At 44.5% G+C, this 14,079-nt stretch overlaps 1 protein-coding gene across 2 annotated transcripts in view; it reads right to left on the reverse strand.

Annotated features, from left to right (window-relative positions):
• PRKCB (protein kinase C beta) overlaps positions 1 to 14,079 on the reverse strand; it is a 297,800-nt gene that overhangs the window by 174,205 nt on the left and 109,516 nt on the right. The window lies entirely within an intron of this gene.

Genomic DNA, 14,079 nt, shown 5'->3' on the forward strand with positions numbered 1-14,079 from the left:
GCAGGCCCGGCCTCTGGATCAGAGGGACCTCGGTTTGAAGCCCCATTTTACGACCTATGCACTGAAGGACACGAGCCCAATTGCTATACCTCTCTGAGCCTTCCGTCTCCTTCTCCAAAATGGGACGGATAACAGTGTCGGCTCTTAGAAAGCTGTCGTGAAGCTCAAATGAGACAAGGCATGCAAAGTGTGTGGTGCTAAGGGGGCCCTGGAGTGGGCGCCACCAGCATGCAAATCTTGCTTTGCAATTACTGGAAAGGATCCCTCTTTCCTTCCAAGTCAAAGCCGACGCACAGGCATGCCCCTCTATCTGGTGTCTAACATGAGGTGGGGCTCCCCCACGTGCTTTCCGGAACCATTTCCATGACCAGAGGCAGAAGGGCCTGGTCACCACTTCCACCCAACACCTGGCCTCACTGGCATTCAGAAGAGTGAGTCCCATGGCCATGGCCTTGAGTCTGCAAAGGCCTTCCATGGTTTCACCTGAGCCGCATCATGGCCCCCGGAGCAAGGTGTTCTGGCCTGCATTAACCACCGGGATGCTGGTGCTCAGACAGAAAAGACTTGCCCAAGGGCATCCAGCCAGTCGAGGGCAATGCTTGTACTTGAAATCAGGTTTATCTTCCTCCAGACCCCACTCTGGACTCACATTGTGTGGCTGAATTTGTGTCTGTCATTCAACTCCCTGTTCCAGAAGAAATCCTCCCCTGCTTTCCTCACCCCAGCCATCCAGTCAGTTGCTAAATCCTACTGATTCTTCCCTCCTAAGATCTTTTATACCATATCCGCCTGTACTTTCCCCACAGGTTCCACCCTAACTGCCCTCAGCAACTCGGACGTGGAATTTTGCAATGAAGCCTTAACTGGTAACCTCTGAAACTGATGATCCTGCCTTGATATCGCATCTCCCTGGGTCAGAGTTTCATAACCACAGAGGAGGTAAGACCACTAATGTCATCTGATTCGCAGTGAAATCTAAATAAGAGGTCAGGTACGAACGAACAGCATCAGGGCACAAAGTGAGCTCTCAGTGCAGGTTTACTTCCTTCCTTCCCGGTTAGAGGGTTTATAGTCCAAGCTGTACAGAAAGGGCTACTATTTATTTACCAAGTGCTCTGTGACCTTGACTAAGCCCACTGACCTTGCTGTGTCTCGATTTCCCAGTCTATAAAGCAGAAGTAATAACAGTGCTTTTCTCATAGAGTCGTTACGAGGATTAAATGAGTTCATGTTAGCACGGTGTGTGGACACAGTAAGAGCCTAACACACACTAAATACTGTCATTATTATTCCTACCTTCTTCCCTCCACCCCCTGCAGCCTACGCACTCTTGGAAAATTCACCCTCTGGAAAATCAGCTTAATATTATTTCCTTGCTCCAAAACATTCACTGGCGGCCTTAGGATCTTCTAAAGCTGCGCTGTCCAATATGGTAGCCACCAGTGACAGGGGGGCTATGCCAATAAAATTTAAAATTCAGTTCCTCAGTCACACTAACCACATTTCAAGGGCTTAATAGTCACATGTGGCTAGAGGCCACCATATTGGACACTCATAATGGAAAGTCTTATTAGACAGCCCTGGCCTAAAAAATGAAGTTCAAATACCATATCCTGGAATCCATCCACAGCATAGCCACCGTCTAACTTTACCCTTATCTCCTTTCACTCCACTGCCCCTGCACTCCTGCCAGGCGGGGTGACTGTCCCTGTCTGTAATGCATGTTACCCATTCCCGGCTGTGCAAATTTGTTCCACAAACATATCACTACCAATAGCCCATCACATGATGTCCATAAAGGAAACTGAAGGCAGATAGCTTAATTCACCCACCAGCAGACTGAAGGCCCGACTGGAGTAGAGATGACACATTCCACAGGGTGATTCAGCTCAGGAGCCCCATAGGACAGATAATGGTTGACTCACCCAACCTGCTTTGTTGCAGGGGTTACAAACTCAAATGCCTACAGAGGCCAGGCCTTTGACTACGTGAGCCTGTGATACAGCAGGGAAGGGTGGCTGGGCTGAACTGGACAGCACATGCCCATCCCAGCAACACTCGGCTCCATCTTACAGTGGCCCTGGGACCACCAGTCCAGTGTTGCCAGATGGAATTTTTTTCAAAGCTCTGTACAGACCATCCAAAGACATCTGAGTCCCAGCAGTTTACAAGCTCTGTTGTAGCCAGTCATCCTGACTCAAATACATCCACCTTGATTACATATTATCTCAGAGCTAAAATATCCCCAACCACAGACTGGGGGTAAGATCACCTACTTGACATCTAATTGTGAGGATGAGACGAGATTCACGTGCCTGGCGTGTGCCTGCCCCACATCTAATTCTTAATAAAAATATGAATGAATGCATTAACAACGAATGAATGAATAAATGAATGACTGGGCTGTTTGGTCACCCGCTCACTCAGAAATCACTCACCACTGCTGAGTTAAGAGGAAGGCAGCTGTGGCTGGAGCGGTGGGCGGTCTGCGTGCAACTGTGGGCAGCTGGTCCCAACACAGCCAAGCTGTGTGAGCTCATCTCAGTCCTGCCTGGCCAGCCTCGGGTGAGCAGTGAGGATTCCTTTTTAAAACTGTGCGCCATGCTTACGGCTTAAAATTCCAACATTACAGATGAGCGTACCATTGAGAATCACTCCATCGTCAGAGGGCACTGCTCTTCCCAGTTTCTTCTCCATCCTTCTACAGATACTCTGCATGTGGGGGAGCACATGGGAGGCTCCACATACGTATGGACTCAAATTCTTTATTTCCCTTTTGTTTTTTTATCTATGTCCCTTGTGGTTCACCCATCTGTGATACAATTCTACACCCCTGGTTCTCAGCCCTGGCTGCACACTGAGCCATCAGGAGTTTTTAAAACAAATTAGCACTCAAGTCTCACATCCAGAGATTCTGATTAATGCAGGGGAGGAGGGGGAGGCTGGACACAGGTGACCCAGATGTTGATATGCACCGTTGACCTGCACACTCCACCTGTGCTTTTTCCCAAACTAGCACATCTGGAGGCCTGTTCCATCTCAATATGTAGACGATGACCCCATTCTGTTTCTAAGACTGCATCTTATTCCATCGTACGGGGCTACCATTATTTACCCAGGTACAAAGGGAATTTGTGAAGTTCTAATGATGAGGATTTCCTCCCAGAAGAGAGGAAAAAGCAAGAGCAAACTGCATTTTGTTTATCAACAGCCCAGCACTACAAAGGGAGCACAAAAGCAAAAGCAAAATCGACAGCCTCGCCATGGTCAGCAACTACAGGAAAGGAATGTTTTTGTTCATAATTCATTTAACTAAGCCAGATAAAGCAGAGGCGCCAACAAGAGGTAAAGGACAGGCCTCAGAAGTAAATAAGCCCATGAGAAGAAAGTCACCACCTGCCACCACCCTCTGCTATGCCAACCCTAGGGAGAAGGCCCCTGCGCAGGACAGCTGCTGGGGACATCCTGCTTGCTTGGATAACACGTGGGGACTGTTCTTGACCTCTTGGCCTCTCCCTTTTGATCAGGACCCGAAGCTGGGGGCAGCAGGACGTTAACGCTATGGCCTTGGAGGAAACAACATGCCTGCGTTCACCAGCCACATCCTGCCCTAGAGCTCTTGGACCAGAAGACCTGGTCCCGAAACCAAGTGTGGTGAACGTGCCCAGCCAGCACCCCTCCTCTCTGCTTCTATCTGGGGCATCGGCCCCCGAGCTCCTGTGAGCTGGCTAGGGATGCCTGCACGCACAGGCTCTGGGGCAGACATAGGACCCAGGCCACAGTGTGGATTCAAGGATGGGCATGTGGCTCAAGCCACCCAGTGAGAATCAGCTTTAGGACTCTTGCTGGAATTATTGGGGAAGAGGATTTATTTTCCGGCAGTATCGCTACACTGGCAGGGGATGAGTCTGCGTCTGCCATCTTTATGATCACAAAGGAAAAGCTTCTCTGAGAATGAAGCCAAGAAAGAGAAAAGCCGAGCCAAGAGATGTCTGGTAATCACACAGGAGAACCTGGATCCAACCAAGCCTGAAGGGAGAACCCCTCGACTTTTCTATATAAGTCAACAAATCCTTCCTTGTCTAAACCAACTTGATTTGGCTTTTTTAAATATATTTTTAATGAAGTACAGTCAGTCTACAATGTTGTATCAGTTTCTGGTGTACAGCACAATACTTCAATCATACAGGAACATACATATATGTGTTTCCATATTCTTTTTCACCGTAAGTTACTACAAGATATTGAATATAGTTCCCTGTGCTAGACAGCATAAACTTCTTGTCTACCTATTTTATATATATATATATATAATATCCTATATATATATATATATATATATATCATATATATATATATATATCAATCTAGATATATATTATATATACATATATATAATAATACATATATATATATATATATAGTATATATCTAACCTATGATAATATATATATATGAGTTATCCTGCAAATCTCTAACTCCCAATTTATCCCTTCCCACCCACTTCCTATCCTGGTAACCCTAAGTTTGTTTTCTGTGTCTGTGAGTCTGTTTCTGTGTTGTAAATAAGTTCGTTTGTCTTTTTTTTTTTAAGATTCCACATGTAAGTCGTATTATATGGTATTTTTCTTTCTCTTTCTGGTTTACTTGAGTTGGGTTTTTATTTCCTGAGACCAAAGGACTTATGTGACTAATAAGCCAAAGGTGAGAAGCTGGAGGATGGGCAGCGAGGGTCCCTGTTTCCTCTTGTCTCATGTGTTCCTATAAACAAATCTCTTTTCTTTTTTATTTAAGGGCTTGATATTAAAAACATTCAATTCTATCAGTCCAGGTTGGTGAATCGAAAGAAAGCTGGGAGAGTGTTTCACCCTCCCCTTAGTCCTCTAAATATCGCAGTCCTATGAAGATGGTTGCACTTCAGTGTTTGTTCAGGTAAGAGGAAGTGCCGGGAGACATAAGATCTGCCAGGTCTCCTTTATCCACAGGCACCTGTTACTTGGACTTCTTTTCAGTAGGTGCCTTATAGGATGGGCACATCCACTTTGATGATGCAACAGAGATTTACACCATCTGCTACTACCATCTCCTACCCTTGCTCTTGGAGGAGGGGCCATGTAGCCACAAGGCCAAGTTCCTTCTTGACTGTCAAGAAATGACATGAGTTTTAAAAAAAAGAAGAAGAAGAAATAAAAGAAAGGAAGAAATGACATGAGTCCTATCTACCAAATTGTGCCTCCAGAGCTAGTGGCTTGAAGCCCAGAGATAAATTCATGTCATTCCCAGTCCCCTAACTTACTCTAAAAAGCAAACAGAGAAAGCTTAATCCTCCAGCAGGCAAAACCCCAGCCACAGCTCTCTCTGCAAGAAGGGGTGGGCTGTTACGTGAACACTGCAAACGGCCCGTGGAGATCATAGTGGGCATCTGCTGGTTTTGTCCACGCAGCAGCCACTGTCCCTTCTTCTGCTAAGTGGCAAGCTGATTTTCCTTGGGGAAACCAGCCTTGCTCCACGATGTGCAGTCTTGGCAGTGCTGTCAATCAAATTACCTGACTCCCCTCTGGCCAAGGGGTTGGCAATGTGACCCAAGATTGGCCAATCACACTCTTTCTCCTGGGAATATGATTCTTAAATCAGTAGTGTTGCCAGGAGAAGGTGGCCCATTAGGTCCTGCCACCCAGATCCAAGAGCCACTCTGGACCCCATTCTTTCTATGGCCTAGCACTGCGCAAATATAGAACCACACACCCTTCCACTTGATTTTTGTTGCTTACAAAGAACCAAACAACTCTAGCCCACTCATAGCCATCTGATCTCACTCCATATTGATTCAAGTATTCTTTCCAAAACATTCCCGAGAGATGGTCACCATGGATGGTTCACACCTCTCCCCAGCCCAGGAGCTCTCCACCCTCTAAGGACAGCTCTAATACCAGAAAGTTCTTTAGAATGCACAGAGCTCAGCCTCCCTATCACTTCCCAATCCTGCCCTCCGAGGTCCCTTCCCCCTTTCCCTGGCTCCTGCTCCTGTTCCCCCACAATCCTTAACCCGTTGGAATTCCTTGAGACTCTGTCCCAGGTGCTGGTCTCTTCCCTGTGGACACTCTCTCCCCAGGTCATCTTGTCAATCCACAAGATTCATCACTGCTCATACTGGCGACTCCCAAATGGGCACCTCTCAGCCCAGAGCTCTCTCCTGCTTGCTCAGAACACCATCTGAATGTCAAACTGAAGATGCCCCAAACCAAGTCCTTGTGTTTCTGCCTCATTTTTCTTGTTGTTTACAAAACAACTTAGTAAGTACTATGGGGTATGTACTTTAGACGAAATGATAGTTACTTTCAAAAGGTCTTAGAAAAAAAATCACACAGTATCCGATTTTTTAAATTAATAGTAGTTATATTTCTTCTCCTGTTATTAGACAAGTTTGAATTCATGTAAAGTAAGATGGTATCTGTAAAGCTGAAATTTTTCCAAGCATCTTGATATATTTTTTCTTTACAATAACTTTAGTATAGGTAACAGTGAAAAGACACACACGTGAAAACTAAGTCCCTTGACTCCATTCCCACTTTTTATTTATGCTTCCTGGACTCTACAAAAGGGATCTGAATATTCAAATAACAGCGTCATAAATCATCAAAGATCTGGGAGGGAGTAAAAAAGGAATTTTAGGAAAATGTTTGGTTTTTTCAACTAATTTAGTCTCCATCTGTATCCACCTTCATATTCTGTTTAACCCTGGACACAAGTGTGATAAAGAAACAGGGTTGTTTCAGGGACGCACTAGTAGTTCCTTACATTAAATGTTTGGAACTCTGCACCTCTGAACCCAAACTTTAAAGAATTAGCCAAAAGTAATAAAACGAAGGTTCTTTAGACTTTCAGAAGTCCATTGGTGTTCACAGAAAAAAAATTAAGGATTATGTTGATACTGACCATCTGAATATAGTGTTTGTATTTTTGACTGAGGGGGGAAAAATAACCAAGTGCTCTAGTTAGAATGTAAATGCTATTTAGTTTAAATTTCTGCCTCACTTCTTTTTTTTTTTATTTTTTAATTGAAGTATAGTTGGTTTACAGGGTTGTGTTAATTTCTGGTGTGCAGCATAATGTTTCAGTTATACATATATATCTGATATTTTTCATATTCTTTTTCATCATAGGTTATTACAAGATATTGAATAAAGTTCTCTGTGCTATACAGTAAGGCCTTGTTTTTTATTAATTTCATATATAGTAGTTCCTATCTGCCAATCTTCTTATCCAGTCATCTGCTGATGGGCATTTAGGTTGCTTCCATGTATTGGCTGTTCTAAATAGTGCTGCTATGAACATCGGGGTGCATGTATCTTTTCAAATTAGAGTCTCCTCCAGATGTATGCCCAGGAGTGGAACTGCTGGATCATATGGTAAGTCTATTTTTAGTTTTTTGAGGAATCTCCACACTATTTCCCATAATGGCTGCACCAAACCACATTCCCACCAACAGTGTAGGAGGGTTCCCTTTTCTCCACGCCTTCTCCATCTCACTTCGGATGCTTCCTCTCACTCACCCTGGGAGCCCCCCCCCCGACCCCTCCCTCAACACCACTGCTCACCTCCAATCACCAAATCTAACCCCGCATTATCACTCCAAGCCAGAACAGCCCCTGACTACATTCTCTGAAGCCGGCATCCTGTTCCCTAACGCTTACCCTCCTCAGATCTCAGATGAAATGTCACTTCCCCAGAGAGTCTTCCCTGACCCACTAGCCCGGGTTTAACCTGCTTATTGTACAATCCCATTGGATCTAAACTCTCTAACCCACTTTATTATTTTCAATAATAAAATGGGGATAAAAAGAGTATCTACTCACAGAGTTTCTGGAAGATTAAATGCAACAACATATTAAAAACTTGAACAGAAAAAATAAGCCTTAACACAAGAGCTGGCACATAGTAGGCTCACCATAAATATTAACTACTGCTATTAATACTGTTCCCTCCCAGGCTAACTCCATTCAAGCAGAAGAACCACATGCTTACGCTTTGTTTGCCACCATACCCCTAGGGCTGGCATATGAATAGGAGCTCAATAATATTTAATTGGCTGACTGATTGGTTGAGATCTGAAGCCAACAACCGTGTCCCCGTCCCACCCATCTCCTCAGTATGTCCCCTTCACCAGACTAAACATTTTTATTTCCTCCCAATATTTGGCGATACAGGACACAAGCTTCTCACCATCATCCTAGGTACCCTGAGGCAAGTAATTCTTAGCAAAAATGTCCTCATGATGGAGACTTTCCCCTTGCTTCCTTTTTTTATTTGAATAAGACCACTGAGGGTGGAAAAATCTAAGAACAGGGGAAAAACTGGAAGAAAACAAGTAACATATGAAATGTTGATGGTGGTAGTGATATTCTGGTTATAAGCACTTTTGCATCTCATTCTTCTTTTTATAATATTGTATTTCCCTAATACTTAAAAATAATAATAATAAGGGATAGACTGGGAATTCGAAATTTATAGATACTAACCAGCATATGCAGAATAGATAAACAAGACTGTACTGTATAGCACAGGGAAATACGTACAAGATCTTTTGGTCACTCATAGTGAGAAAAATGCGACAATGAATATATGTATGTTCATGTATAACTGAAAAATTGTGCTCTACACTGGAAATTGACACAACATTGTAAAATGACTATAACTCAATAAAAAAAGTTAATAATAATAATAATAAAGCAAATGTAAAATTCAATAAACTTCACGAGGTTGACTTAATACTTTGATATTACACTCTTTTACAGACTTGCTCTTTTATAAATGATGTGTAAATAGTTCTCCGCTATCCTCCCTTCTGGAATGCCTATTGGTGTCTTTTTTTTTTTTTTTTTTTGGTCCAATACATGTTGTTTGTGTAAAAAAGAAAAACTTGTGGTACAGCTTAAAGTGTGGTACAAAAATACACTTCAGCTGATTTACCTCCAAAATTTTCCCTCCTTTATCATATACGTTATGATTAATCAGATGACTATTCAATCCATAGTCTTCATTTTTCTGGGCTTTGTTCCATACAAATTTGTGCAGTTTTTCAACATTAAATAGAAACCTTACACCCATTAGAAAAATAGGCATGTCATAAAAAATGCCATTGGAGATGTACAGTTTGATGAGTTCTGGCAGGTGTATTACAGTCATGTAATTATCCACAATCTACACATGCATCACCCCAAAAGTTCCCTGTGCCCTTTTACAATTAAATCCCCTGACCCCAGCCCCAGCCTTCGGCAGCCACTGATCTGCTTTCTGTTACTGTGGATTCATGGAATCATACAGTCTGTACTACTGTGTGTCTGCCTTCTTTCACTCAGAATAATGTTTCAATTATGAATGATTAATAATGCAGTTGTCAATATCAGTAGTTCATTTTGATTGCTGAGTAGTATTCCGTTATACAGATAGTCCAAAGTTTGTTTATCCATTCAACTGTTGATCGACATTTGGGTATTTTTTCCCCAGTTTCTGGCTATTATGAATAAAACTGCTATGAACATTCATTTGTATGTCTTTGGTGGGCATACAATCTTCACTTATCTTGGTAAATATCTACGGATGGAATTGCTGTATAAAACTCTATGTTTAATTGTACGAGAAGTTTCTTCTGTATAGCACAAGGAACTATGTTCAATATCTTGTAATAACCTTTAATGGAAAAAATATGAAAACGAATATATGTATGTATATGCATGACTGGGACATTGTGCTGTACACCAGAAACTGACACATTGTAATTGACTATACTTCAATAAAAATAAAATGAAATAAAAAACTGTGCGAGAAACTACCACTTTTTTCCAACATGGTTGTACCACTTAATTTTTTCAGCATGAAAACAATCCAATACATTATTTTTAATAGGTTTATAGGTCTCCGGGGATCTCAGCAGGAAATGGCATTCACTCTGGATGTTCAATTAAAGACTGCAGCAACTGTGGAACACTGTTACCACACCTAGGGCTGCAGGTATAATCTAATGAAACAAAATAACAAGAGCCCAGTGAGAGCTGGAACCCAGGAAGAGGGTCCACTGGCCAGGAGCTATCACTGCAGAAGGAGGCCAGCGATGGAGGGAGGGAGCTGAGGGTGGGACTACCCCAACCTCCCTCCCCTCCCGCCCTCTAGTCTCTTGGCTGCCACTTCCCACTGGCCTAACTCAGACAGAAGTCAGCCAGCAGGGGAGCCCAGGAGATGCAGCCCGCAGGGATCTCTACCTCCCCAGACACAGGACAGGGCAGAGAAAGGTGGGAAATGGTGGCCCTGGAGAAAGGATCACATGGAGAGTAACTAGACACTGTCCATCCTCAGGGGAGAAAAAAGACAAAGACTGGCCATGTTGCCAGAGGTCAACAGTCACAAGCCCCTGGAACCACTCTATTGCTACTGCTTCTACTGCTACCACTACTGTTGCTCCCACCAACACTCACCAACACCACTACAAATAATAACAGCAACTTACTCAAGGGCTTGCCCTACCCCAGACCCAGGCCAAGTGTTTACAGGGTTATCTCCTGTAACCCTCATTGCACCTTTAGGAAGCTAGCCTATTATTAACCCCCATTTGACAGAGAGAAAAAGTGAGACTTAACGGAGGTTTTGAAAACCTGCCCTTGGGACTCCAGAGGGTGGTTAAGCCCTAACCACTATCCCACACTGCCTCCCTCAGAGAAAAGCCCAGACTCCAGCTCCCGTGCTCATCATGTGTGGTGCAGACAAGCCACTCCGTGCCTCAGTTTCCTCATTTGTATAAGCAAGGTCTATCCATCCCCGCCCAGGACTATTTGAGCATTGAATACATTTTTTGAGTCCCTGAGGTCCTGTAACACCATGATCTCTAACTCCATGAGGGCTGCAACAGTTCCTTTCAAATAAAGAAACAGAGGCTCAGAAACAGTCCTCGGATCTTTAAAGGCACTCGCTGAAGATGAAAGAGCTAGTAAGAAGCAGAATGCAGACCGGAACTCAGGTCTACCTGGTCCCCAAGGTATTCTCTGCCCTTCAGGGAAGAACGGGAGGGGTAAGTAAGTGTACAAATAGTGAGGGTTTGGAGTCTTCATTCTTAGACCCACAGATTCACCCACATGCAGTGAGACTTCAGAATGTGGCTTTGTATCAGCAGCCAAGCTTTGGGGCAGCCAGTGTGGATGTCCTTCCCTCCATCACCAGCTGCTTCACCTGCAGAACCCTGGGACCCAGAACCCGGGAGTTGCCCGGGGCAACCACCTGCTCCACTCTGGCATCCTTTACTGATCTTCCAGAGTGTATTTATGCAGGGGGCACAGGGTGATTCTACCCTCTGATGCCTTCTTAGAGATGACATTAGCCTTTGGCACCTCCACTGATTTCCCCAGAAATCCAATGAGGCTTAAATACAAACATGAGGCTGCTGCAGTTCTGAAACGCAGCATTCTTGTCACGTCTTCATACCCTGTCATTTGAGCAACACTCATCCTCCATGCACTTTGAAATCTCTTCTGCTTTATACTCTGCCAAAAGGTTCCGCTGTTTCTGTGCTGGCATTGACATGATGGAGAAAGGAACATGTGAGCCATGAGGGCTTCAAAAATAGCCTGGAACTTTGCAAGGAAGGGGCTCATAGTGGGATGACAGGCAAGCTATTCTACATAACAAAGCACCGTGTCCCCGGAGTCAGGCACAAGCCCACCCTTCCCCACATACACACACACACACACCCATCAATCACTCCCTGAAATATCTTATCTGTGGGAGGACGAGAGGATAATGGTACAATCAATGAGGCTCCCGAGAGGACTAGATGGGGTAGACATCATCCAGGGGGGATTTCTCTATTGACGACAGGTCAGTTGTGCTTGGAGGTAACCCACAGAAACAGTGATGATGAGGATGATTATGAAGATGACGATGATAACAACAAAGAAGAGGGAGGGGAAGACGGCAGCAGCAACAAAGAACAAACAATCTACTGATTGCATACTATATGGCTGATACCTCATTCAATCCTCACAACCCTATGAGGTAGGAATTACTAACAGCTCCATTTTATAGATGAGAAAACTGAGGCATGAAAAGTTAAGTGACTCGACAGCAAGTGACAGTTGGGCCGGAACCCATACTACCTGGCTCCAGAATCTTTATTCTTAACTGCTACCCTCTACCTCGTACTCCCCCCAAAGCAACCATCATCACAGGTCCCCACTGCAAGGGATGGAGGGAAAGGTTCCTTTATCCTGAAACTGTATGGAGAGAGAACACACAGAATTCTTTCCTCTGGACTCTTAGCTGCTAGGAACATCTTGAGATCCACAGAGTCTCAGCATTTCCTGAGCAGGCACATTCCTGAGTATTTTCACCCCAGTAACCTTTTGAGGTAGGCTGTCATATTATCCTCCACTTTCAAGATCAGGAAACTGAGGATCAGTGTGTGGGTTTTCCCTGCTTCCCTCCCAGATCCATTCTTCACCTGACTTTGCTGTGATCTGAGCCTTGGGTGGGGGATGTTCTGACCCTTGCAGAATTAATCACCCCATCCCCCTGCCTCCTGGTTTCCACCTGAGCTCAGCCAATGGATGGGACTAACAGGAAACTAGAGAGGAGGAGAGAGGCTAGGGTACCTCTTCGCCTTCCTCCCTGCATGATACTGCCATTCCAGAAGCAGTTACGTCCCTCCAGGACCACCGTTCGTGCTGGCAATCCCTCCTTCCTTGGCTACACCATCCCCACGCTATTTCCTCCACTTGCTTCTTCCTCCCTAGAGGTCTTAAATAATCTCTTCACTAAGCCTTCTTCACTGAAGCCACCTGAGTGATGTCTGTTTCCTGTTGGGATCCTGACAGGTACCTTCACAGATGCAGAAGAGCTTGTCCCAAGCCACCCAGCTGATAAAAGGGAGATCAGGCTGGTTTTGAGCCTCGAGTCCACCATCTCAAGCACTCGGCCGTATGGCTTCCCTCAGAACAGGGGGCTCTAAAGTCTATGAAGGCAAAGCCAGTAGCATAAATGAGTCAAGCAAGTGGGTGAAGAACAACAGTGAGTGACGGGGATTGAGGCAAACCAGAGAGCACACGCCCCACCTACAGGTGACCCCCTGTAAAAGCAAGCGTTTCACCACCATGCACACCAAACAAAAAGTGTGCATGGTGGTGAAACCTCCGTGACCACTCCCCACATTTTCCCAGGAATCTCACCACCCTCTCTCCAAAAACCTCCCACTGTTAGGAATTGTTCCTGATGGCGTCCTAGAGTTTTCAATCCTATGCCTCAACTCTGTTCCCAATCCTTCCCACACAGGCTTTTAGATCAGTTCTCCACTTTTAAAAGATTCAGGCAACAAAGAGAATTAATTCTCAGGCTTCAAAGGCTGCTTTCCCGACCCACTGCATTGGCTCCATACTGCTGCCACCACCACTCTGTCTCCCATGGGTGACTCTGGAAGCTGCTTCCGTCCTCTTGATATATGCTGTCTGGGGGCTGAGAACCCAGCTGTAGCTCCTGCCCAAAGGGAAGATGAAAGAAGGAATATTCGAACAGCATAGCTGCATCGTCCACACTGTGGGCAGAAAAGCCACGGCACTTCCACACAGGAAGGGGAGGAGGTGCCCTTTGCACCAATGACCTTGACATCATACCAGCTGCTGGTGTGCACAGCAGAGACTCCCCTCCTCCCAGAGCTATTCAAGGAGCATCTCACAGCAGGGGCTGCAAACTGGCGGCCCTCGGGATCCCTGGGTCTGGCCCGCACTGTGCTTCATAAAACAATAAAAAACCACTGCCAATATTTATATAGGAGAGTTTACGGTTTCTAAAAAATCCAAATTTCTAGCTCTTCTTTCCAATAATCAAGTTATGGCAAAGGGTCCATATTCTATTTTTTCTTTTTTTTAATTTTTAAAATTTTTTTTATTGAAATTCAGTTGATTGACAATGTTTCAGGTGTACAGCAAAGTGATGTAGTTTTACATACACACACACACACACACACACACACACACACATACACATACATATACGTATATATATTCTTTTTCAGATTCTTTTCCATTGTAAGTTATTATA

This window comes from Camelus ferus, chromosome 18 (assembly GCF_009834535.1).
Source record: "Camelus ferus isolate YT-003-E chromosome 18, BCGSAC_Cfer_1.0, whole genome shotgun sequence".
NCBI classification, from domain to species: Eukaryota; Metazoa; Chordata; class Mammalia; order Artiodactyla; family Camelidae; genus Camelus; species Camelus ferus.